This window comes from Meleagris gallopavo, chromosome 11, assembly GCF_000146605.3.
Source record: "Meleagris gallopavo isolate NT-WF06-2002-E0010 breed Aviagen turkey brand Nicholas breeding stock chromosome 11, Turkey_5.1, whole genome shotgun sequence".
NCBI classification, from domain to species: domain Eukaryota; kingdom Metazoa; phylum Chordata; class Aves; order Galliformes; family Phasianidae; genus Meleagris; species Meleagris gallopavo.
In genome coordinates, this window is record NC_015021.2 from 17771405 (window position 1) to 17797704 (window position 26300).

Sequence of the window (26300 nt, forward strand, 5' to 3'; positions counted from 1 at the left end):
ATAACAGTAACAAGAGGAACGGATGCCTGACCTATCTGCCATTACACTCGGAAGAAGTTTTAGCCCAGATTCACCAATTTCTTCCTTCTCCCATTTGTGTTTAAGTGTAATCCTAGATTATATGCTGCACACTTACCTCAATACTACCTGAGGAACGAGAGCTAGATGAGGCATCAGAGGAAAAAAAAACCTGCGTAATGGGAAGACCACCACCCATTTAGGAAAAAAAATGAAAGAAATGTTAACGTGTCTCTGCCTCATAGCCAAACTGCTATACGTTAACTACATTTCACCATCTGCCCATTATTACTCATAGCAGCAAACATAAGGTAACGTGATATTTTTGTATTCTAACACTGACCTTTGGGACAGTTAAATGGCATGATTCCGCAGGCTAGGAACATCTCAGTGGGACAGCGGCAGTGGCCAAGCTGTTGTACTTTTTGAATGACAGTAACCTTATTTGGAGTCTGACTCATTAAATTTATTCAGCAAAAAAAAAAAAAAATAAACATTTGTACAGAAAAATATCACTGCTGGATCTTGAAAGGAAAGCAGTGTAAGAACTCTTGTGATAGGTCACCACATGGAGCAGATGCTCTCAGAGCTAAGACAGTGCTGCACTCTCAACACAGTAACTGAAAGGGATCTCCAATGATAGATGCCTTGGCTGATGAGCTTTTCTCTCCAAAGATCAATGAGAGAACACCGGAAGTTACATGATCAAAATGCAGTTTAAGATGTTAATCAGAAAATGGAACAATAAACTTCAGTTTATAGCACAGCAGTTCCTTTCAGTCTTGTTGCCACTGCAACCTAAAAGGGTTTTTTCCATTGATTTCAACAAGAGAAGAATCAGATACTTATAAAAACTTGTGGCTTGTAAAGCCCCCTGCTTTGACTAACAAAGCTCCCCAAAGTGAAGCACTTTAGGGACTTCTCTACAGCCTCCTTCTACAAAGAATGTATTTTATAGTTAAGGTACATTTTGATTAAAAAAAAAATAAAAATGAAAGAGTTGAAAACAAACATGTCAGGGACCTTAAGTATTTTTTTGCACTAGTGCATAAAGCTTTTTCACAGTTACCACAGAGGAGTTGCCTATATTAAATTATATCATCATCTTACATGTAGTCATATATTAATGGAATAGAAAACTAAAAAGCCTTTATACTATTTGTTTTAATTATTACTCAACAAATGACCTTATTAAAACAGCACTGAAGTACAAAAAGTTCTTAGGGTTAAGAACAGGTCTCACTGATTTGAATGGAAACTAAAAATTCCTAAAGTTGTGAACTCAAACACTCTCTTAACTCTGCAGTTCATGAAGCACTGTTTGTTTAGTAGTTTTCTTTCATGAGGGCTTCCACCACTATGTAGACAGACACTGCACATATATCACTCATAACAGAAATCGGGAGATTCTAAAGCACTTAAAATTAGGGTAACACCGGTTTTACTTACATGAGGATATTAAATAAAGTAGGGGGCAAACAAATGCTATTGGCAGTACAATAGCATTCCCATGCTTTTGTGTGATGGCTGTGCACAAAAGGGAGATTTCCATCAAAAGGAAAAGCCAAACATTTAACATGATGATAAATAAATAAAAAAGCAAATGTTTTTCTTCTCAATTTAAGTAGTCCATACAAACATTTTGTTTGCTTGTGGACCACACAGTGCAGGCTGTACTGATGTGACCTTCCCTGATTTTTCTTCTTTTCCCAAATGAAGAGAAAGATTGAAGAGCTAATGTTAAAAATTTCTGGTAAAGCCATAAGAAATAGCAAATAATTGTCTCAAAATACAGCAGAAATTTTGAGAAGTAGACTCCATGAAACAGAGAAAGACAGACTCTGAGCGTATAGTCACTATTGCTATTGGTTACGTGGACATGGATAAAATATGAATATGAATGTCTGGGGGTACTGTACATCCTACATGTGCAACCTCTAATTCAGACTTTTCATTAGTCAACCCACAAAGAGAAGACAGAGCACGGAGGAGCAAAAGACCTGCTGCAGCTACAGAGTCCTAAAAAACAAATGCACACACCTGTTCTATGCCAAACCTTGGACACACACAGAGTGTGAAGTCCCAATTGTCCAGATCTTAAAAAAAAAACAACAAACAGCTGAAGGGCTGTACACTAGCAGATGCTAGCAGACTTCAGGTGAATTCACTATCTGAGAGTGCCAACTACAGGATTTTAATGACAAAGCCATTGTTGACAAGGAGGCAACTTCATCTCCAAAAACATGAGGTGTGACCCTAAGCAGGAAACACTTTGAAAGCTTACATTCTTCTGGGGCACTTCTAGTTAGGACTTATATTTTCTATTCCTTTTTCTTCATACTTATCACCAAACAACTTCACATTCCTATTTAAAAAATCAAACAACATACCTGGATTGCAGGACATGTGGGGACACATCTAGGGAGTAGCGAGCATACTTAAAAAAGAAAAAACAACTTCAAAATGAAGACAGTACAGCAAAATTGATTGTAGGACCTAATTTACAGGGACTTGAGTGAACAGCCAAGAACAATTTCCATGTTCAGTGCCACCAAGTGTGTGGATAAACCCCAAATCCTTCATTAGCTATAAAAATAAGTCTCAGAATAATTGATGTACAATTATGACTATATTAGAAAGGGATGAACTGTGGCTAAGTGTTCATTAATGAAACATAGAAATGAAAATAAAAATTGCAGATTTTCACATCATTCTAGATTTACAAAAACTCTTGGAAATGATGCAAGATCATTACCCTTCAGTATTTGTTTAAATTAACATAGTAACTTCTACAGCCACATCTTTATATTTGTAAGTTACTATAAGTTCTCATTACTACAGGTATGAGTGTGAAAATTAATACTAATATCCCCTAATGCGTTTCAGACCTGATGCGATCATTTCTGTGGAGACATTAAGTTTCATCACTCCCATAAATTCAGTCTCCATGCAATGAGATCTTTATAAAAGAACATTTAATTGCCTGATAGGCTATATTGGCTCCTCTGCATCAATAATAAAGTCAATAATCTGCATTTTTAAGCCTCTATAAATATCCACTGACACAATAGGCTGTAGCAGCCTTAAGTCCTTCAGGCCCACTGGATTTCTAAAATAAAAGGTTTGAAACTATTAAATACATATTTAACATGATAGAATGTTATGAGTTTATTGGAGGTCAACGCTGTAAAATTTTGCCTCTAAAAATCCTTCTCAGAAAGTAATTTATGGCATAGAATATGTTATTAAAAGCCCCTGACTACAGATTTATATGATTTTATTTGAAGACTGAAACTGAACATGCTTGGGGATCAGTCCTGCAAAACCTTTCCTTGAAGTTCAGAGCTTATTACCCCACATAATCCCTCTCAGATTCAACTGAAATACTCCCAAGAGTAAAGTTTACCCCCAGTAAGTATTTGTAGTTTCATGCCCTTAAACTTGTTTCCGCAGTGATTCCTCAGATTCACTACATGATGTAGCAAGTTATTTGATTAGGTGTGCTTATCTGAGAAAGGAAATCATTTCCTTGGTAAGGAGCGAGATAAACTGTATGTACTTAGATGCACAGAGCTAATGGTGCTAATTGTTATTACTTCCACAACTCTTTCACTAACCAGCTTTTACTAACCAGCTATGTCAGTGGCAACCAATTAAAGAAAGAAAAATGTCTTCAGATGAAAGAAGTTTTTAAAGTCCTTTTAGGACATATCTCAAATAAAAATTTATAGTTCCTCCTACCCAATGCCCCCAAACCCTCCCTAAGCTTCAAACCCAAATCAGCCACACAAGGCTATTTACAGATCATTTGCAGTGCAATGCATATTTATGAATAAGCACTGCTTTTCTCCTGAAAATGTTTGTGAAACATCATCAAAAAATTATTCCCCTCTCCCTTCCTCCTTACTCACATAATTCTTGGAAGTATTTCCCCAAAGTCACTCCCTCTATGCAGCTGGAATGGTGGGTTACCACTACATCATAAAGAACAAGAGCTATTAATGAACTGCACAATACAGTTTTCATTTCTGTGCTTGGATAAACCGTGGGAGGGATAACATTTACACTAATTTCTCATGTAGCTTTCAGTGTATACTAAAGAAATAACACATTCTCCCCAGCCTGGAATCAGAGAACGCTTACCTCACGTGTTCATGCAGAGCTTCTGGTCAGCTAATCTTACAAGATGGCCAGCAGGCCACTTAGTCATGCCTGAAGGACAGGACTGTCCAGAATTTCAGAAGAATTCCATCAACAAAAACTCATGGAGGAATGCCAGTCTCCCTTCAATGCCTAACTCAGCAAAACTCTTTAATGGCAAGACACTGGAGAGAAAAGATAACTTAAATACAGATGCATCTGCCCATGTGAAGAGCAAAGGATTTACATACTGCAGGTGTGACTCATTCTCAAACCAAACCCATCAGCTGCATGGGATTTGCTCTCAGTAATGAGGACCATCTATGCAGCTGTGCTGCTGTGTTAGGAGGTTAAGGGCAGGGATTTTGGAGATCACCTGAAGCATACACCAACATACAGGATTTCTTTTATTTCTGTACGCTGGTTTTCAATCCTGCTACTGTGCTGTGGATAAAAATAAAATGCTTCTGATAGTTTGGTCTCCTTACAAACATTCTGAACTTCTATAACAAATAGAGTTCGCCCTTCTAAACGAACACAAAGTTTCCCCATTAGTAACTTGCTGATAGCAAATAGGTGATTTTTCACCACACACGCTGTATACCTTAAAAGCAGACTTTTTCACGTGGACAAAAATCCACAGACAAAGTACACTGACAGCTCTACTGAGTACAGCTGATTTATAGTACTATATCTGAACTGTCCCAAGCTGCACTGCTGCAGAGCTGGGATAAATATTATCACTGAAAGAAATGCAGCCATGCAGTCTACCCACGCACAGTGACTTTACCCCACACACAATGACTTCACCTCCCGGCCCTTCACTGAGTCTTTTCCGCACCGAATTTTACTGAAGGCCCATCTTCTAATCCGTGTCCCCCAAAATCTCTACTCTTTCTATATTCATAGTTTGTCTTCTGCCTCCAAGCTGTTAGCAAAGCCCTGAGTGGATTCACAACAAAAAGTAACATATTACCATAAGCTAGAAAGGGATTTTCAAAGAATTGTGCTACCAGCTGATAAAGGATTTGGGAGACTGTAAATCTTGCATTATTTATGTAATACACTGTATATGAGAAGCTGGGCTAACATGGGTGTATGCCATTATGAAATCTTTGCCTTTAGGTAAATCCAACAACTAAGAAAAACTCAGCTATTAAATTGCTCCAGCCACGGTCTGCTAAGAGCAGCAATAGCACGAAGCCCACAGCAGAAGTCTGTTACCTCTGAGTGAAAAAAAGAAACTAAAAACTTAATCCTGTGATTAAATTTCTGCAGAAAGAGCCTTGAATCTATGCAAACCTTCAGTGCCATTAATATTACAGCTTGTAGCAACTGGACAGATCAATACAATAGGAAAGGTGTTACAGAGGCGCGATGACAGAAGGACCAGCACAACAGAAAGGCACCATAAAGGAAGGAAAGAGGTTTGCTCACCCATATCAAAAGATTCTAGATTCGCAGGAGAAAGCTTCACCAAGGAGGGATCTCCAGAAAGAGATTCTTCCCCAGTGGCAGTCAGCCCTTAAATGAGGTCTAAGAGAGGTGCAGCCAGGCTCCACCCTTTCTCGTCACACAGATGAATTGCCTTCACCTGTGCTCCCAGGGCTGACCGGGTCCTTTTCCAGGTGCTCAATCAGTGGTTCAGGCTGTGACTCAACAGTCCCCATACACAGTTGGACAACAGGGACAATGTATATGTATTTTATTTTCTTTTTTCAGAGAACACAGAGGTGGTTGTCCTGTAGTGCGATTAGCCTATCCCTTCTGGAGGAAGGTTGCTCTCCTACAGGAATGGAAAATTGTATTTGTCTACCTAAAGGGAGAAAGGAGCAAATACTTGATGGGAAGAGAATATGAACAGACTTTTACATAGACAAGAAACAATTTCAAACAGAGGCTTTCTTTAATCATTAGCTACAGGTGGAGTACACAAAAGGAAATTCTTACCAATTTATTATCCTTGATTCTGATCTAAAGTAATGCATACTGGAAAATAAGTACTAAAATAAAACGCAAGGATCTCCCCTGCCCTCAAACCTGGAAGTTAAAGGAGATAAATCTTTGGGAAACTGAAAATGGGAGCAGGTAGCAGCTTCTTTAATACGAGCCTGTTGAAATTCAAAGAAATTCATCTCAGAGAACAGAAATCCCCTTTAGGAAAAAAAGGATTTATGCCGGCACTAGTTAGGAGAAACTAAGAGCACCACTGAACAACAGAAGAGGAAAAAACAACTCAGAGCACCACGGGGGCTTCTGAAATTTCTGAACTTTCATGTATTTTTGGCGGCAGAAATTGTTTGTCTGTGAAAATAGGGCACAGCAAATAACACAGCACAACACCAATTGCTTGGCACTGTTTACGCACTCCCTGGGTAGAGTTCTCTCATATCCTTCTGGATTCCTTTACTAATTTCATATATATGCTAAGCCACAAAGAAACCAAGGAAGAAATTCATATTTTTTCTGCTCTTTTGTATGTTAGAAATATTGGAGTGTGGATTTTCTTTTTATGGTATTTACAGCATCTGGAAATTCCCTGAAAGCTAAGCCAGGCAAAGAAAAAAAACACGAGCTTTGATTCTCCTTTTTACTTGCACTGATAAAACAAGAAGTGTAATTTCTTTGACTGCGACAAGTTATTCCTTACTTACATTGGCATAGAATGAAATTCTATAAACTGTGAAACTATGGGAAGTGTACAACAATTCTAATCTTCAGAAGAATCTGTACTGACAAATATTGGATAAGAGAACTCAACAGCCCAGGACAACCGTATCTTCAAAAACTGAGAAGAAACGCACAACTTGGGACAGCGCTAAGTTTTGTTTCTTTTTTCGTAGCTAAAATTCTTAAAGTCCAACAAAACTGTGCAACAACACCGATGGTGTAACAGGGACAGGGCTGGCCCCCTGCACTTCCCTGCTCTGGACACAGCTGTACAGATACAGATAACCATACAGACACAGTATGCTTTGATGTAAATTACAATGCCTACCAACTTAGTATCCAACAGTTTATTATCCAGAAGGTGTAGTTTCATGAAAAGCAGAACTAGATCGGAAAAAGGTTCTCAACAGAGCAGTTTTCTCAGGAAATGCCATTCACTAAACCCACAACATTTTGCCCCAGGTTTCTCTCCCTGAGATTCACACATTTCTGATTGAATTCCTAACAGACTGTTGGAGAGCCCAGTTCTTTCACGTGGTGTCATGCCTGGGAAAGAGCTAAACATGCACTCACACGTTCACTGCAATAGAGCTGACAGATTCGGGTTATCTGCACCACAGTGCCAAACTTCACGTCAGGGATTTGTCAGGAAGGCCTAGGACTTTTAGCCTTTTAGCCTTACAACCAACAGAGCGAGGTCAACGTTAGATATTCGCAGGTAGGTAAATTATTAAAAAGCATTTATTTTATATCTGCTGAGAGCTTAGAAATAAACACGCATAACACATTTTTATGTTATGGTGCACATGTGCTAAGTTATTTATATAAGAAAATCCTGAAGTAAGACACAGCAAGCTGAGACTTCTCACAAACTGTAAAATCCGCAAATAACAAAAACCTATTTTAAGATCAGCAATAAGGTGAGGAATTCTTTCTTTCCACACATGTTCAGTTCAGATTCAGGGCCTGAGCCTCAGCTACACCTAGAAAACCATAGCTGTCGACAGGGCTTTGAAGTTTAGCCTTAAAGGCACAAGCCTGGATGTCCCACCCTAAAAAGTGCCCTGCTAGAAGTGCAGCAAAGCCCAGAGATTGTGAAACCTGAGCGTCAATGATGTATTGGAAGAGTCTTATAGATGTATCACATTACAACAGGTGAATCAAGTATGATCTAAGCCATATTACTGGATATTCAAAAACTCTTAATTGTGTATAATTTGGAAGTGGGGTGAGCAGCGTGATTGTTGCAGATCTCTTTTCCCCTGGGGAACCTGCTCTAGTGCCTGATTTAGTATTTAGCAACACTGATCACAGCAGGGTGCTTGGAACCAGATGATCTCTGAGGTCTCTTCTATCTCAAGTCATTCTGTCCTTTTTTTTTTGTGAGTATATTCACCCGTACTACATAAATGATTATCCTTTTAAACAGGAAGCAATTACAGAGAAAGAAAATTGAACCCCATCAAGCTGCCCACGCTGAGAACTTCAGTGACCTTCTAAAAATGCTCACTGATTTTATTGGAAAGCTTCTGAATAAATCATCCCTAGCACAGAGCTATAAGCTCAGCTGTGCCACCAGCAGCCACACATACCTTCTCCCAGCAGGAGGTGGCAGTGACACTGCAGCACCTGCCCAGTGTTCACTGGGTGCATTAACTCCTGCGAAGCCTTCCCAGAGTTCAGCCACTCACATTTTGCTCTAAGGTTTGAAGATAACATCCTGTAAAAATAATCTTGTTTCAATAGTGAGTGTAGTTGCCTTTCTGTAATTGTGGCCTTTTCGTTAAGAGTAGTTAGCATCATGATATTGCCTTCATCTTAATTCGATACAGTTGGAGCATCGGGCACTTTTGTCAACTACTCAGCTTCTTGCAAAATTTGGGGGTTTACAAGTAGTGTCTTCCTCTTTATTGTTTGTATTTCTTGGTATATTCTGTTCTTCTAACTCCATTTGCTTCTCTTTTGGAAAACTTTTGGGACTACAGATAACTGAAGGTATTATCTTTTCTAAGAGCACACCTTAGCTGCCAATGGGGAAAAAAAAATTCCTGTTTAGAGACTAGCTACATTTCTTTCTTCCTGTTTTCTTAGAGCTAAATTCTAAAATAAAGCTTTTTAAAATGCCATTTCTACTACAGGCCGGAAATATGATTGCTCCTGTTCCAAAATGTTAAGTATTCTCACACAAGAGGAAACCCAAAAAAACCATCTTTACTGAACCAATTTTTAGAGAATAACTACTCAGATGAAAACCTCCAGCATTTAAATTATACAGACAGCTGTCAGGGTGCAGCTTCCAGATTACATTGTTAGTGTTGTTCATCATTTCTTATTTTACACACAGCTACATCACTGTGCTCTTACTGCATCAGCACAGTAACATGGGACCCTCCAGCTTTATAAGATACTGTTAAAAACAAATGCTAATTTTGCTTTCTGTTCTCCATAACCATGACAAAGATTTAAATATATTATTTTGTGCACGAAAAGGCAGGATAGTAGCTCTTTTCATTCGCTTTGACCAAATACTGCAGGAATCCAACAAAAGTAACAAATTCATCGAAATCCTCCTTCTCATCATCATTTTCTAGTAGGTGTCACTGATTTGGCCCAGCACTCAAGCTCCTTGATTTTCCATGTGAGCTGACACACCAGATGGCCCCAGATTTATCCTGTGCTTTAGATCTGCCCTTGCCTGAAGCCATCTCTAGCACTCATCCTTTGTGCTTACTCTCTGTAAACAAACAAGCAACCGATTCTGAAGAAAGCAAATTTCCAGTATGATTCCTGTGAATGCATGCCAAGTCATACATACAGCAATGCTTGACTTCCACACATACATATCAGTATATGATCAGTGCTACTTACTGTGACATAAAAACATGCTGCTTTAAATGCATAGCGCAGACGAAAAGCACTGCTGTGTTTTGTAGAAGGCGCCTTGTCCACACAGCTCCTTATGGGAACAAAAATTAGACTTCTGCCATTTGACTTAACAGTACTTGGTAAGGATGGCTACTCACTACAACAACCAGTGCTAGAAGGCAATGAAGCTTTTTGGGGAGAAAGACACAGGAGTAACCCCAGTCATTTTGCAGCCTCGGCGTGTTCCTCTGCCTTCCACCCACAATTCCACCCGCTCCAGTGCTGCTCTCAGAGGATGACTGTTCCTTGCCTTTCTTCCTCTCCTTGTTTCACCCTCAGAGTTTCTTACACCCAGCCCATTTTGCAAGGATGCTAGAGCGGTGCATTGTAATGACAAAGGTACAGTTTGAAACTACTTGCGACAGTTGTTAGCAGCTCACCGACTGAGAAAAGAACCTTAGAGAAATCACCACATATTTGAAATACTGTTTATAACGTCCTGTCAGCTGCAATGATAATTCCTGTGCTTGTAAATATATCTTTTCCTAGTAAACCCTTGTGAATCATTTGAGAAGCAGAGTTCTACATCTCATTAGTAATTCCTATTTATGCAATGAACGTTTTGAAATAAAGAGTGATAGTTCTTGACAGATAAGGATGAAGATCTGCTAGATTGGTATGGCACTGGGTATTCAAAAGTCACTCTAAAACATTAATAATTCAACTTCCACTTCAGCATGGTAAGAACACTGACAGAAAATATTAAGATGTGTTTGCTCCTGAACTTTGCCAAATTACTTAATTTCGGAAGCTGTGATGAAAATTCTATGCAACTCGATATCTCTGCTTTCTCTTTATATCACACATTGGTGGATATAATTGATTTGGTTTTAGCACTGCACACTTGACTTTGTTTTACAGGTTGTTCTGAGTGAGCTATGAGCGTCCACATGTAGAATGCATAGGTAGAAAGCTACTTGTTCTTTAAAATGCTGTCTTGAGCTGGCTTTGAATGAGATAATTCTCTCTTTACTATAATGTTTTCTTGGAACATCTGAGGCATGCATATGTAGTAGTTCCAGTTTTTCACAAAAAGTTAACATTCTTTTCCTACTGAATTTTAGTTAGAAATGTTCATTTATTCCCCCACATGATGAAGATACAGAACCCAGCAAGCCTTCCTCTAATAATACAGGTTAACGTGAGGAAGAAATGGTTGGCTCAAGCAAAACATGCCAAACAAGCCCTCACAAAGCCAGTGCAAAAACAAACTTTAAGGATGAAATTTATCTCTTCAGACAGGACAATACTTGAGGCAAAACTGGATATAACAGCAGAGGTTCCTTTCAGAAGCACCTCTCTTGCAATACTAATATTTGCCATCAAGGTAAAAAAGATGTTACAGATATAATTTGTACCTCAGCACAAACTTGAGAAGTACTCGGTGTCTATGGCTACACCCCAGTGGATGGGGCTGCCATTTATAGCCAGTTTTACTCGCTTGCTAAAAAGAAAGCTAATTATTCTCCTAGTCATGGAAGCTCTCCTACGTTGCTACAAGTACTGCCTTTTGTAGGACAACAGAAGCTATTAGCAAGATCAGCTATAATTCTGCTGTATTCCTACCTAGATTTAAACAAACAAACAAAAAAATTAAATAATTTTAAAAAATGTATGTCATGCCAAACAAGCACAGAAAATCATAAAGAAAATATAAAAACTATGCAGCAGAAGGATGAGCTGACAAACCTTAGAAGTCAAAACCAGCTATGAATAAAGTTTTCAGAGCAAGGAAATGAAACCAATAAAGTCTCCTTCAGGTGTATAAAGTGGAACAAAGCTGACAAGAGAAGACATTAGACCATGGCAGTATATTAGAAGAAACTTAATAAAGAAGGAAGATAATATAGCCCCAAAATTAAATGAGGTCCCTGTAGTGTTTGCAAGAGGAACTAGAATTGGAAAGCAAGCAATAAACAGCACACTTGAATTTTTCAGAAAGTATTATGCCTAAAGGCCATCAGGTTAATGTTCAGATTTTATGAAGAAATGTACATACACCAGAGGGTTGGAGCACACATCAGACCTCTTCACACTGACTGAAGTCTGTCTGGAGTGTGGGGGGGCTCTCTCTGACTTAAAACTCATTCAAATGCTGCATGGCAAGATGAGATGCAAGGAAGTATAAGCTGTCCCCTAATTTAATTTACATTTTCGTCATTCTCTTCGGCAAGAAAAATCTTGTTTTTAGGAAGTTCTGCTACATGAAGATGTTTTTCATGGGGCTTTACTCTCTGTGACTGCAGGGATGCTGCAGGGCCTGGAGGAGCCAGACAGGTCAGCTGGGAGGAGGATTCCTTTCTCATGCAAAGGTTAATGAGAGGCACCATACCACAAAATAGTTAGTCACACTATTTTCTGGGTTTTATCTGTAAAGGAAATGCTACCTGAACATTTCTGCCTGGATTCAATAGGCAGTCCTATTTCCTTCTATCTCACTCTTACTAAAATTACTGAGCATACACTGCATATTGTGAAATAAATACAGAGATCCACCGTCCCTGAAATCAGTGGATGTTTTCCATTGACAACTGTGAGCTTTAGATTACAGCCCCTTAAGAAAGCGTTATCTATTTCAAATGACCTCTTATTATGCAGCTGAAAGCAACTTGAGATAAGACATTTCTGGAGCTGATAAAAAGCCTCCAGAGCAGTGGTTCTTAAAATTAGAGTTGCAGCCTCAGGGTGGGGTGGGAAAAGGTCTTCTGCAGGGTCACAACATATCCTCCAAACTTAAGATCTCATTGTAAAGGAAATTAGTTCTAGCCCTTCTGGCAACAAAGATAACCTTCAGAATGTAAATATTTGAAGCAGTTTGGTTTATTGAATATACAATAGCAGGGAATACCCAGTTTGTGATCCTTTCTTACAAAAAGGGTGAATTTATTCTCTTCTGATTCAATAAATACAAAAAATAAATTTTTGATTGCTGAACATAGGTGCTGTACAGTCAGTGATGATGTAGGGGTAAACCATTTCAACTGGATTTCTATTGTTGAAACAGCACCAAAGTTTCTGCGACAACCCAGAATGCAGATAAACCGTGAATTGTTATAGGGAGGGGGCAGCTTGAACTTAGAGCTGCTTAAAGGTTAGAGTCGGTTTCAAATACCCTGGTTGATTAGAAAAAAAATTAAGAAGTAAGAAACTAGAAACTGCCGCTATTTTTTAAAAAAGTTGTAATGCAGAGAGCATTGAAATAGTCATGGAATATAGTCATAGGAAATGAAGGGTTCAGTGAAAATAAGAAGGCAAAAAACCCCAACCCAGATAACATACTCCTTCATCAAAATCTGGCATGTACGCATCCATGAATATCCCATTACCAAGGACAACATTTCACTGCTTGTGGATATTCTTTACAATAACCAGCAATACTCTTCAGAGGCTGAACTGCATAAGCACTTTACCAGTATATATGGCTAAAACAGAAGGGCTGTAATGTAAATCAGAAGCGCAAGACATACACATGGGTTGCTTCAAAAGTAAAGCCTCCTACTGTAGTGCCATGGAAACTACAGCAGATACAAAGAGCACAATAACACTATCTGATAGAGCATATTCTCACCTACCAAACACAAAGCTATCATACAGGGGAAAGAAAATATACATGAAGGAACAAGCGGACTTGATCAGTGCCCAAAACACTGAATAACATGCTCTGATTCCAGCAATTTACATCAGACGAGCATTTGGTCCAGTATCAGGAAACTGAGCTGCTGCAATAAAACAAATAAAAGAATTCAGGAGAACACTCGCATGGCTTTAAAGAAACACGAGAAAAAATAAATAGTAATTCTGAGAAAAGGAAAAGGGAACAAACCTGAAAACAATTGGTCTTTCCCTGCTTTGTAGATTTTCCAAGAATAAACCTATTTAAGGAATAAAATTATTGCAAATCTGTCCCCCCGGTTACTGTAGTGATAATGAAAGCCATTAAAATGAATATTTGATAAATGAATAAATGAATAAAAATGAAGGGAATAAATGAATGGTAAATGAATATAAACACTGAAATGGTGAAAATTAAATGAATAATTCTCTTAAATGAATAAATCCACTATGCTTCAGTTTGTTAGGGCTCTGTGCAGATGAAATGCCTCCTCAATGGCATCTTGACAGGAAGTTACACTGTGCTACAAGTATGTGTGTATATATATATATATTATACACACACACACACACACATATATGTACCTATGCACTGGGGATTGCCAGCATAATGGAAAGTAAACAATTTTGTGTGCTGTTGCTCAATTTCTTCCACATATACTAAAAACAAGAACTATTTAACTAACTTCAGAGTTAGTGCAGCTAGTGGCTGTTGTAGAAGCAGCAATATCTTTTTACCTGAGATGTTTAATTCTCTTATGGATGGATGTGCATTCCCTTTACTATTATTTATTAATCATTACTATTTTCAGACAGCACACAGTCTAGAAATCAAAACGAGAGAGTTGAAGAGAAGGAGATAGAAAGGTTGTTGCATGTACCAGCAGCTCTAATTGTAAAGAGGAAAAACTAATTGAGTGGGCAATTATTCAATGTACAAACGAACAAATACCTCAAACTAGAGGTCAGAGCTATACAGACTGCACGTAGGAGAGAAAGAATTGGCATACAGGGCTGGATAAGTTGTTGGAAGATAGAATTATATGACAAAGGGAAATATTTTTCAGAAATGAACGTTATCAAACTAAAAAAGAGAACTGACTGAGAAAGTCAGCCTCTGCAAGAGTCAATCTGCAGTCATTAGCTAACCCAAGTCCGAATCATTTTAATTGGAACTGTCAACCTGAAACATACACTTCACCTCATTTCATTCCATTACCACCAGCCCCTGCGTGCAACTGTTTCCTTATTTCCTTAAGTATTACCTTCAGGTATTTCCAGTGCAACCTCTTGTGAAGAGCTGAAAGTAGAAGTTTGACCACAAATGCTGCAGGATATTTTGAGAGATGCTTGTCTGATGTTACTTAGAGAGAAAAAAGGATGGGAGTTTTTACCATGTTTAGCTGCAGAAAATTAAGCTGTCCTTCTGCTGTACAATATGTTCTCTTTCTTCTGCCGTTACATTCTGAGTGCCTGCAGAAGCCCAGGTCCCAGTTACTGTGCAGCCTAGCAGTCAGTACAAACACAGCTCCACGGTCTAACTAGTAAATACCCCCTGAAATTCCTTAATAGGTAAAATACAGAATTCCTTCCTTTGACTTAAGCACCATGTTTAGTTCTATTAACAATCCAACACTCACTCTGTAAACCAAACTTAATTTGAATTCTGCTTCTGAGTCATTTAAGTCTCAAAATAATGCTGCATACCTTGAAGCCTGAAAGAATGTTAAAAAAAAAAAAATCAGTTCCATTTTGAACTCCTGCTGCATATTTCACTTCAGTTCTCCTCTCATCCATTGGAGGAGATGCAGTAAACATCCCAGATACCTGGAGAAGAGCCAAACTCCTCATGTGCTTCTAATATAACTGCACCTTGCTTGTGGATTAGCTCTGCACAGCTGCTGTTTGGGCACTAATATCATCGATTCTCGTTGGGGTATTAAGCTTGTCTTTTTGGTAACTACTAGGTTAAAACTGAAAGGCGAAGTCAACCAAAAGACTCAATGAAGTTGCCGTAATTTGAACTAGAGCTTCTTATTTCAGAAAGGTTTTTTTTTTTTTTCATTACTCTTTCTTTAACAGATCTTAAAGTTTGTACCCAACAGAAGCATTTTATTTGTCAATTGGTAATACCCACTTATTTGATATCTTGTATGATTTCTGTACCCTAGTCCTGAAAAGAATGATTATAACATTTACATTTTTACATCAGAATGAAGTTCAACCAATCTCTATAAAAATGACTGATCACCATAAGATGGGTTCTTATTCCCCACTGAACACAGGAAGAGCCAAGACCTGCATCACAGTATCTCCTAGACTTGATATTGAAGATGAAATTACTAGATTAAAATAAGCAGACACCAATGAAGCTAGAACAAGTTGGCCACCCACAATCCACTAAGATTGGCAGGCTTTGCCGTTTCCTTAGTCTGATTCTGAAATCAGGACCTAACCAGTAAATATTTGGCATTCAGCCATCTGCTTCTCCTTCCCTCTACTTACCTAACCATCTATTGTCTTAATGAATTTCCAGAACTGAAATTACACTGCAAGAATGCCTGTTAGTGTAATATCCTCGATTTTATTTGACTGACTAACTTGCTTTTGAATCAACAGCTGAGAAAGGCATTTTAATATTTTTAGTTGTCTGAACAACACCAGAAAACTGTTGTTGTTGTTATCTTTGTTATGATTCTATCCTCTGCCATGCCCCAAACCTGTTGATATCCCTCAAACATTCAACTGGGTAAGTTAAAACAAGATTGATTAGCAAGAAATACTGGAATACAAAGGGCTTTGTGATCTTATTTACTCATTCAATGCCAAAAAGCCATTTTATGCTCCTCATTCCCCTTTATAGCTATTGACTGAAATGTTGCATCAGTAACAATTACAGGGATTTGCAATGGTAAGAATGGTGGAGAAGCAGGGAATGAGATTTCATGATCACATCAAAGCCATAAATATTGTCACTCTTGCTGTTCTAATGTCCCTTAAGCTTTATTTAATGGTTAATTGATTGCTAAGAAATCTTACAGATTTATTTAATTTTTAAGCATGGGACCTTGTTAGTTTTTCGCAAGGGCTTTCTTTTTATCAACAAAGTTATATATTATGTGGCATGAATCATAAAGCAGTTGTCATGGAGATACTGTTAATGCAGGAGACTATATGCTATGTGCTCTGAAAACCATGAAGCATACCTGTTTGCAAGTACCTTTTCTGAAAGCCTGGCAACTGGTGGTTAGGATAGTACCTGGGTAGTTCATTGGACCATGCTTGAGTACTATGTAACAGCAATGAATTATCCAGGTAGCTCTCACTTTACACCTGCACAGATAGAACTGGACTTTTTGTGGTATTCTGAGATAGAAAAGAACAAATTGAAATATAACAAATAGCTCTGATTCTTATGGCTTATCAAAGAAATGTAGAAACTGCAAAGAACTGAAATAGTATTAAATAATATTAAAAGCTCGAGACCAGTGATTTTTTTTTGTGTTCCTTTGATAGATCAATATTAATTCTTTTACTAACTAAAAAAAAAAAAAAAAAAAAAAAAAAAAAGACATTCAAAAGAGATCTTAATGAACCAGTGCTTACAATCTGGTGCCTCAAGATTTGCTTACCTCTGTAAGATTTTGGTAAATAGGTTACAGAACTGTTTCCCTCCATTTGCACAGCTGTGAAATGGGGACATTCATGCCTAATTATCTTTATAAACTGCTTTAGAGGTCTAAAATTGAGAACGCCATTTAGATGCTAGAAGAAATACCTTTATCCCAAAAATTTTTCAAAAGCTACTATTTGCCCATTGTTCTTAATAGCTGTACTTTACTGTCTATGTATATACAGTTATATTAGTCTTAAGTAACTGGTATTCTTGGAGCCTAATATTCTACCCCTAGCAGTCACTTTGATTATGCTTGTGTTTGCATGTCACCAAACAGAACCAAATGATAGCTAGACTTGTTTAGTAAGATAAATGGTTTTGAAATAAGTTGTACATTATTACAGAATCTCCTAACAGCAAAATATCATTACTTTGTCTTTTCTGGTAGCACCTATAAGAAATACTAGCTTTCCTGCCAAAGAAAACATGAAAATAGAGCCTTACTGAAAATTGCTATGTAGGTCTTGCATTAAGCATCAAGTTCACTATTTCATATTTTCATAAATATGCAGAAAATCATGATGCCTTGCAAAATGAAGCTTAAGAGACCAGTTCATGAAAAAATTATATGCTCCATTTACTCTGGCCTCCTATGTACTTTATTTTTTATTAACTCACTTAGCCTTTATATGCAGGAGACCATCTCTCTAATACGTGACCCAGAAGGGTGGGCAGCAGAATGGGGAGGGCGTAAGCGGACACTACATTTCCAGTGCAGAAAGTGCATTCAGAAATTCACCCCACATTAGAAAAGAAATGAACCACGCAGAGTTCTGTTGCTGTTTTGAATGGTCTTTTTTAGTCTAGATAATTGAACAAAACTGAAAAGGAAGCGGAGGCAGGGACACAGTCTTTTGTGATGGCTTTTGTGGACTGCGACATGATCTACACACCCCAACCCATTTGTTTTACTGCAGAATAGATTATGTACTTCCCCAGTATTTTTCCTTCTCTTAGTGCAACTACTCCATCGTTTTTGCTTCAGTTTCCCTCTTGAGGACAACTTCTGTCCTAATCATGCTAGCAACTAATTATGACCTCATTGCTTTGATGGATTATAATCACCAGAAAAAAAAGTCTGCTAGAAAATACCTGCTGATGTTGTCGAACAGAACAGCTATGCATTTCTCAGCAAGTAAGGAAGAGCTGTCTATCTGGCATAGACTGCGTTTTCTTTGCCTCATGACCACTGCATAGCATAGCTGATTACTTTCCCCTGCAGTGCTGTCATGTTGCATTCTGTGGTTTCGTCATGAACTTAAATGGAAGTGAGAACTCAACATATTATTACAGCTTCTCACGCAGATCTCCAGATTAAGGTCTCACTCCTCAACTGAAATATTCTACTCTTTAATGTGTCCTCACGGAAAAGTCAACAAATACTGTGAGAAAGTAGGTATTTTATCTCTTAACTCTTCACACTACAAAGCATTACTTGGAAGTCATTGATCTTTCCGCATCATTTACAGCAAAATGATCAATTCTCACAAAAACCCATGATGATGTCATATTATCCATGTTTAGGTATGCTCTTGAGGGTGTTATTTTATTTCTGTTCTGAAATGAACCAGGTCTTAAATTAGAGAGCAGGACTACATGTTACGATGTTTGAATTTCATCTTAACCATGGGACGTGGATTATTTTCATAGTCTTAAAATGAAGTTTAATGTCTCTGATTTCAGACTGCTGTTTGCCAGTTTCAGACATAAAGACTCAAAAGGTCACAATAAGTAAGAGGAGGATTTAGTATGTCTCAGTCCATCTCCATTCTGCACCCTGCTCCTCATGATGGCCAACAGATTATGGATCCAATTGATCAGGAAGCTTGGTAGGAACCTTGTATGCTCTACAAAACGTAGGAGATTAAATGTGATCACAGAACGGCAAAGCACATCTTTATCATCCAAAATCATACTACAGTTTAATACTCCAATACAATCTTTGCATCATTCATTCTGTTAGAACATGGCTTAAGATTTCATTGCACAGCTCTAAGAGAAATTTTGTTCTTTAGATGTTAGAACAAAAGCTGGACAAAATCAGATGCAGAGGAAGATATCGGGTATGCTGTTACTACAGTTTTAAGCACTGGACTGTTGTACACCTTACTAGCAGCCGTAGAAAGAATTACACTAATTTTAACAAATTTCATTATATTGGTAACACCTCATGCAGATGAAGATGCAGTGCTCTGGAAACAGTAGTTAAAAACGAAGTAAAGTATTAGGAAAAGCTTACCACTGAGGATGAGTCCTTGTCTAAGTCCTGTACGGTATAGTTGGTTCCCCATCAATCACTTCAAAGGATATGTACAGAACTGGAAAGGCATTGAAGTCATTCCTACCACGTGACAGTGAGGAGTGAATCATGGTAGTTGTTTCTATTGTGGAGCAGAAAATGGGAATGTGTGAGTCTGTAGAGACATTAAAGTAATCATTAATCCTTTCCTACTTGTCAATCAAAAATGTTGTACTCAAGGGGTAAGAATATGTTTGACTGAAAACAAGCTTTTAGTAAAGTAGATTTGGCAGATGCATATTTGCAGATGCTCATGAAGGATGAATCATGACATTTTCTGACAACAAACACACCAAAATGTCTGTTTTGCTACTCTGTTTCCCTTTGGGTATTGCATCAGCTATATATACTGTATACGTATGTGTTTGTGTATAAATCAATCAAGTTTTAATGAAGAAAATTATTTGCTGTCTATACTAAAAAACAACACTACCACAACAGTCACAAGAAAAACAGTGAAAAACATCTAAAAGATTTGAATAGATTATCCAGAAAGGCTACAGATTGCAGTCAATACAACAGCACGGAGAAATTCTTTATCTATTATTGTTAGATTTTCATAGAAGACTTCAGGATGCCTTTGAAGTTCAACTGTGCTACACATGCAAGGTGCTGTCTTGCAGACCTTCATCAAGCCTGACCCGGCGCAACACCACACCACCAAATCAGTAGTAGTGAGAATCACACAGACCTTCCAAACACAGAGGCCACTAATATAAGAAAGTTACAAATAAATGTGACATCAAAGGATTCAGTCTGTTGTACTAAGTTTTAGAATTCCTTTGTACATTCTTAATTATTTTCCTTAAAACTAAATTTAGAAGTAGAAATTAGTCCTTTAAAATGGATTTTGAAGCAAGTAACAGTAATTAATCATAGTAAATTTTTATTAACATCCATTCTGCTTGAGCACATTGGTTACATTTGACCAAACAGTATCTCCCAGATTGTATTCAGCCTTGTCCGGAAGAAACCCACAAAGGCTATTTCTCTTGACTGTGTCCTTCAATGATTGATTACTTTTTTGAAGACATTTTACCATAATTTTATTTTGAAATGATCATTTTCCAGAGGAAACTGCCACCACATTCACTTTCCCCCCAACTAGAGGGAAAGATTAGGGATAATTACTACAATCAATAGGAAGCATACTTGGAATAATGTTAATGCCTTGGGTTGGGGATTGGGTATTATACCACTATGGCAGATCATGCTGGCAGGCCATCATTCATTGTTTTTATTTCCAACAGTCAGGGCAATCATTGTTCTTTGCAGATGTAATCAAGCTCCAGTGCAGGATCCTGATCCTGGCTAAGGATGTTTATTTGTTATTAAGTGTAATATATTGAAAGCTGTAGCAATGCTGATGGGTCAGACCAGACGCCTTCCATCATGAGTTACTGAGATGCATTTCTTCAAAAAAGCTCATAGATGAAATGTTTTCAGCTGGCTGAGATTAATAAAGATAGCTCCCTCGTCATCTCAAGGAATGGAGCCAATAATGAGTAACAGAAATAATATCATAAATCATTCTTTATAAGTTTGAATTACCTACTGTTCACTAAAATGCCTTTCATGGTGAATTTGCATACTCTTACTTGTTGAATGACAATAAGAAAGCAAAGAAGGTCACTGGGGACACAATAAGGTAAAATATTGCTATGCACTACTGCACTGGATAGCTGGGATTGATTTACAGTGCCCAGCAATCTCTTCTACAAGTTCAAGGGATGTAGACAATATGAAAGTCTAATCATATAAAGAATCAATATGAATTCCTGGGATTTTAGAAAGTTGTTAGAAAAACCTATATAGTCCTAAAATAAACCAGCATACATATGTGCATTATTGCTGCTTCTTATATTAATATGTAGAGGGAAGTTTTGCTCACAAGATGGCAGTGTTGGTTACCACACACCACTTCACTGTGCCTTCCTCCAGCAAAAGTTCTCTGTATTGCTACCCAGGGTGGAATTCCCTGAAGGATTGCATCTCTGCACCTGCTTACCCACAAAGTAGATCTGACCCATCACATTACTTGTAAGCTGCCATAAAACTTTACAACTTAATATACAACACTTGCCTAAATCTGTGAACATCCAAATATCCAAACAAGGTGAATTCCTATTTTCCATCTTTCATTAAATTCCACGTCAACAGAAAATATTTCTCTTCATCCTTATCATAAATGCTATACAATGTGATGGAAAGTACAGCGATAATCACAGACTGGCAAAGTCTTTGACTGTAGCAAATGAGGACTATCCCAAACAAACCAGCCATGGAAACAGAAATAAAAGAAAAGAACTGCTTACCTTTGGAAGGCCTCAGGTACGCAGGGATCCCCATCAAGATACCCTCACCTCCACTGCCAACCCTTAAATGAGGGCTGGGAAGGGGTGCATCCTGGCTCCACCCCTTCCAGTCAGTCCAGTACACTGCACGCACCTGAGCTCTCTGGGTTGCCCTGCCTTCCCACCAGGTGCTCAATCAGTGCTTCAGGCTGTGACTCAGCATTTCCACTACACCTACAGATGGCTGTTGCCCTGTAGCGAGCTGGGATGATCTCAAAACTGGTTGAATTCTGTAAAATTTCCCTTAATAGCCAGAAGTTCTATATGATTAACACAAGAGATTATCAGTGGCCACATGTAATGCAGATGTGCTCAAGTAGTTTTCAAAATCCTATACAAATCCTACATAAATCCTATTCAGATCCTATATGACTTTTATTCTGAACCCAAGAGCTTACAGTCTCCTTTTATAGACTAACAACAGATGAGAACAGATGTACAACCTCAGCAATGCTTCTTTACCTACCAATAGAGTCATGATATTCAGTCTAAGAAGACATCTAACTAGCTCTTCTTCAGAGGCCGAAAAGTTCATCATTGCCACTGAATGCCGTGTTTTGGAGAATTTCTTAAAATGAAGAAATGTCTTGAATATCCAAGTCCAGAATAAGAAATGAGGATTTTTTAATGTAGACTAGCAACTAAGAGAAAATAAAGCATTGGGAAAAGGGGAATTGCACATTTTTTAGTAGTGAGTTGTGCCTAAGCAAAGCAGTAACAGAATGAACAGGCATGCCAGAAGCAGGCAGAGGTACAAACCTGAGCTGCCAAGGCAAGATAACGGAGCTGCTGGCTGCAGGTGCTGCTCTGACCAACTACAGCCAGCAGAGCATTCAGAAACAACCAGTACAAACTGAGGAAAACTGACAGATCCCCATAATGTAAAAAATGGGCTGCAAGAACAATGTTCCCTTCAAAACAAGAGCATTAGAGATTCTTTTATTTACCTGCTGCAAAACAGAAAAATGCTTACTTGTGCATTCCCACTGATCTGCCTCCAATAATGAAAGTGATTTTTAAGTAAATTAAATTTCCAGCGTTTACTCTTGAGCACCACTTGCAAGATGACGCTTTTCTTTAAGAGCTGCTGTGTATCCAACAAAATAACATTTCCTCTGGACACTAACAAAAACAGTTGATGTTACAGGGATAGTACGGCTTCCACTTGAGAACCAACAGCAAGAAAATACAAAGTCATTGTCAAAGCGACTGCACATGCAATGCAATCAGTTCTGATTGCACCTAGAGCTTCAGGTCACCTATAATAACATGTAATATAACATGACATAAAAAAAACGGAGTTATAATCCTAAACTTGCAATTCCCAGCCTTGCATGGGTAGTTAAATATTTACTGCTAACTTCAGTGATAAGTCTTTGTTAATTTCTCACCTACATGATACATATTTTGGAGACAAGATAGATGGATTTTTGAAGGGTGGGCAAGTTGTTTGAAAGCTAAGGCTTCTCACTGTGGTGATCAGGTGGCTGAAAAAAAGTCATTCATGTTGTCCTTTCAACTGGCAATGGGGACTTCAGGAAGCAGAATTTCTTTTTCACAGACTCAAGACAGTAGATGCCCAGTTTCCATGGCACTCTCTCCTCTCCCTTACCATTCATGTAGTTTTTTCTTGGACACTTCCTCTCCAGAAATGATTTTCAACAGGAGCAATGTGCTCGGAATCTGAGTCAATGTCTCTGACTTGGTTTTTGTCTCCTCTGTTTCCTTGCCACCTTTCTCATCATCAAGGCTGTCAGAACATCTGCTATGCCCTCTCCTTGTCAGAATGCCAATGGATTCTGAACTTGCTTTCCCTTCCTCCTTTCCATTCACAGCATCTACACAGGCAGCTTTAGCCAAAACTGTGCTTTAGACATTCATTTTTCAACTCCCAAACAATCTCATCTGGCCATATGAAAATATCAGGTGATGGGAATGTGATTATTCACTGTGTGGCTTCTTTGTCCTCCCCTAATTAATAATGTTAAGCACCAGAGCTAATAAATGCCACCAGAACAGAACACAGATCTGGTGCTGTACTATGCTAGAAAAGCCTAACCTCTCCTGAAGAACTTGCTACCATCTTGGTTTTATTGTTGTTCTTTCCCACTCCACTGTTACTTCATTTCCTTCCCTGCACAGTCCATACCTACATCACAGCCTAAGTTCCTACTGACATCAGTGAAGAGTCCTAAGACTCTGCAGTGGAGAAAACCTGCCCTTGGCTGCTGCATGCATGACTCACTGCAACTGATATTTCAGATGCCCCAGATTATGACCTACTTTGCTGTGTATTTCTCAGACTGAGTGAGTAAGGCATTTCAGAGGCTGATACACAATTACAAAAACAGCATTTTCTGTTGTAGTGAGGAAGAAATGTTTTCTTAAACATTAGATCAATTTTACAATTCCTATATCAATGATGAAAATTCCCTAGGGTCACTGTTGAAAGTCTACTGAAGATCTGAATTGATTTTCATAGGCTATAAATCAGACCCTTAGTCTTCAACTGAAATTTGAGACGCTTGTTTCCACACACAGGGGTTCATCTAACTGATGAAAGATCAAATAGGCCTCCATAAATTGCTTTATTGTTTGGCAAAATTACAGGAATTGTGGGTAATCTGTTCATTATTGGCACCAGAAGTACTGCTCTCAGCCTGTTCTGCAACCCCAGTGAGGAACAGGCCTTATAGACAGACAATCCTTTAAGCAGGTCTCTAAGTGCTTTGCTGATATATCATAGATCCACTGAAGTCACTGGTAGCCTTTCATTGACTTTTACGGGCTTTTCATCACACTTTGTGTGATCCAATTTTGCACATATGTTTCTTTTTCTCCTAGTCTCCAGCTCTTTTACATGCGGGTCCCGCGAGCAGGACAATCATTCCCTATCTGTGGAGGGGAACTAGGTCTTCCCACGGCATTGTGTCCAGGTCAAATGGGCCCTAATTTATGAAAGCTCAGGGGGCCATTCTAAGGCCATTCAGAGGGCCATGCTAAAAGACCAAAGTGGTTCCTCTTTACACATGTGAATTAACATGAGTAACTGGGATTACTGACAGTGACATACAGGGCTAGCTTTGTTTTTTACCATTACTGGAATTTCACTGATCATATATATGTGTATGGACTTATCCATTTAATTATCCATTTAGATTGAACCTGCCACTTAATTATCAAGTACTGATAGAGCTGGGACTCAGAATTTGCAGCAACTTTAAAAAAAAAAAAAATGAAGCAAGCATTTACACTGAAATCAATGTGAAGGCATCAGCTCTTACAGGAACTGCAGGAAAGTTTGTGGCATGAATCCTCTTCAGATATTTCTTAACCACTGCATGAACCTTGAAAAAGGTCAGTGAGAGCTTAAAGAAATTCTTTTTATTCCCTTTAACACTGTAATACAACTGTGTTGGCCTCTTTTAAACCATGTGCTGTAATACAGTAAGAACATCCATATGGGGAAACTCATTAAATATTGGCACTTCGATCTGTAATTCTCTTAAACAAAAAGACGATCAAAACCAAACCACGAAATACCACAATAGTTTCTATAGGAAAAAGAATCCCATACTCAACTGCCTGCTTATTGTGCAAATGAAAGGCTGAGATAAGATCTGCAGAAGGAAAACACAAAATAAGAATGTTTACCATGCAAATGAGCTTCATTAATACAGAAGATACTTATCTAGACCACTCAAAAGATTCCATATGGATGCATTCTTCTATTGTGAGAAATAATATTTTCATTTGCAACAGCATTATACAAAGCAATTGGCAGCTCTAGGATTGTTTGTCAATATAAATGAGAGATGACAATTAGAGATAAGAATTAAAAAAATCAGCCTATTTTCGTCATGCTGAAATTTAAAACATTTTCAAGCTCCATCATCAACATGAAATGCTGGTTAGACTTCTAACTATGCATGTTTTCAATTTTTAGCATTAATTAAATGGCCTTCAGCAATGTGTATTTTATATCTATTATTAAATTTCAACTGATGATAATATAATATTTTAATTGGATAATAAAAATTCAAACATGTTAGAATAATCAATCAAAGCAAGATGGCCTCTCTGAGTAGAAATTGGAAATTTCCTTTTAAAAACCACTACCAAATACTTTCATGTAAAAATTGTACATTTTTATCCTTTTATGTCCATGTTTCAACAACCTCAGAGAGCAACGCTGGTAATTCTGCTAAGCTATTTTAAGTGTATTTAGGAGCTTGTTTAATTTGGTTGCAAATCTTTACTCTGGATCAATATGAGAAATTTAAGCACATAAATTTCACAATGATTACAGAGTGACAACACACTGCAGTGATTACTTAACACTTCAATATTTTTGCAGGATGTTAGCAGCAGCCTTGCCAAGACTTGCTGAGTGAGAAGGTAAACCTCAAAAAGGCATGAAGCAAGAGGTGCGTCTAAAATGCACTAAAGCAGTGGAAAGTCTGACAGTGATGGCTGCATGGAGAAATATTGGTGGTAGGTGGACGGTTGGACTGGATGACCTTGAAGGTCTTTTCCAACCTTGGTGATCCTATGATTTTAATGAGCTTTGCACCAGACAAAAAAATAAATATGCAGGGTTTGTTGC

The 26300-nt window shown here is 38.1% G+C and overlaps 1 long non-coding RNA gene across 1 annotated transcript; it reads right to left on the bottom strand.

Annotated features, from left to right (window-relative positions):
* Nucleotides 1-17643: 17643 nt before the first annotated feature.
* On the bottom strand, nucleotides 17644-21688 carry LOC109369514. Its single transcript, XR_002118658.1, has 3 exons — nucleotides 21656-21688; nucleotides 19281-19422; nucleotides 17644-18888 (listed from the first exon to the last, which is right to left on the bottom strand). It is a non-coding gene; the product is annotated as an uncharacterized LOC109369514 (long non-coding RNA).
* Between the last annotated feature and the right edge of the window lie 4612 nt (nucleotides 21689-26300).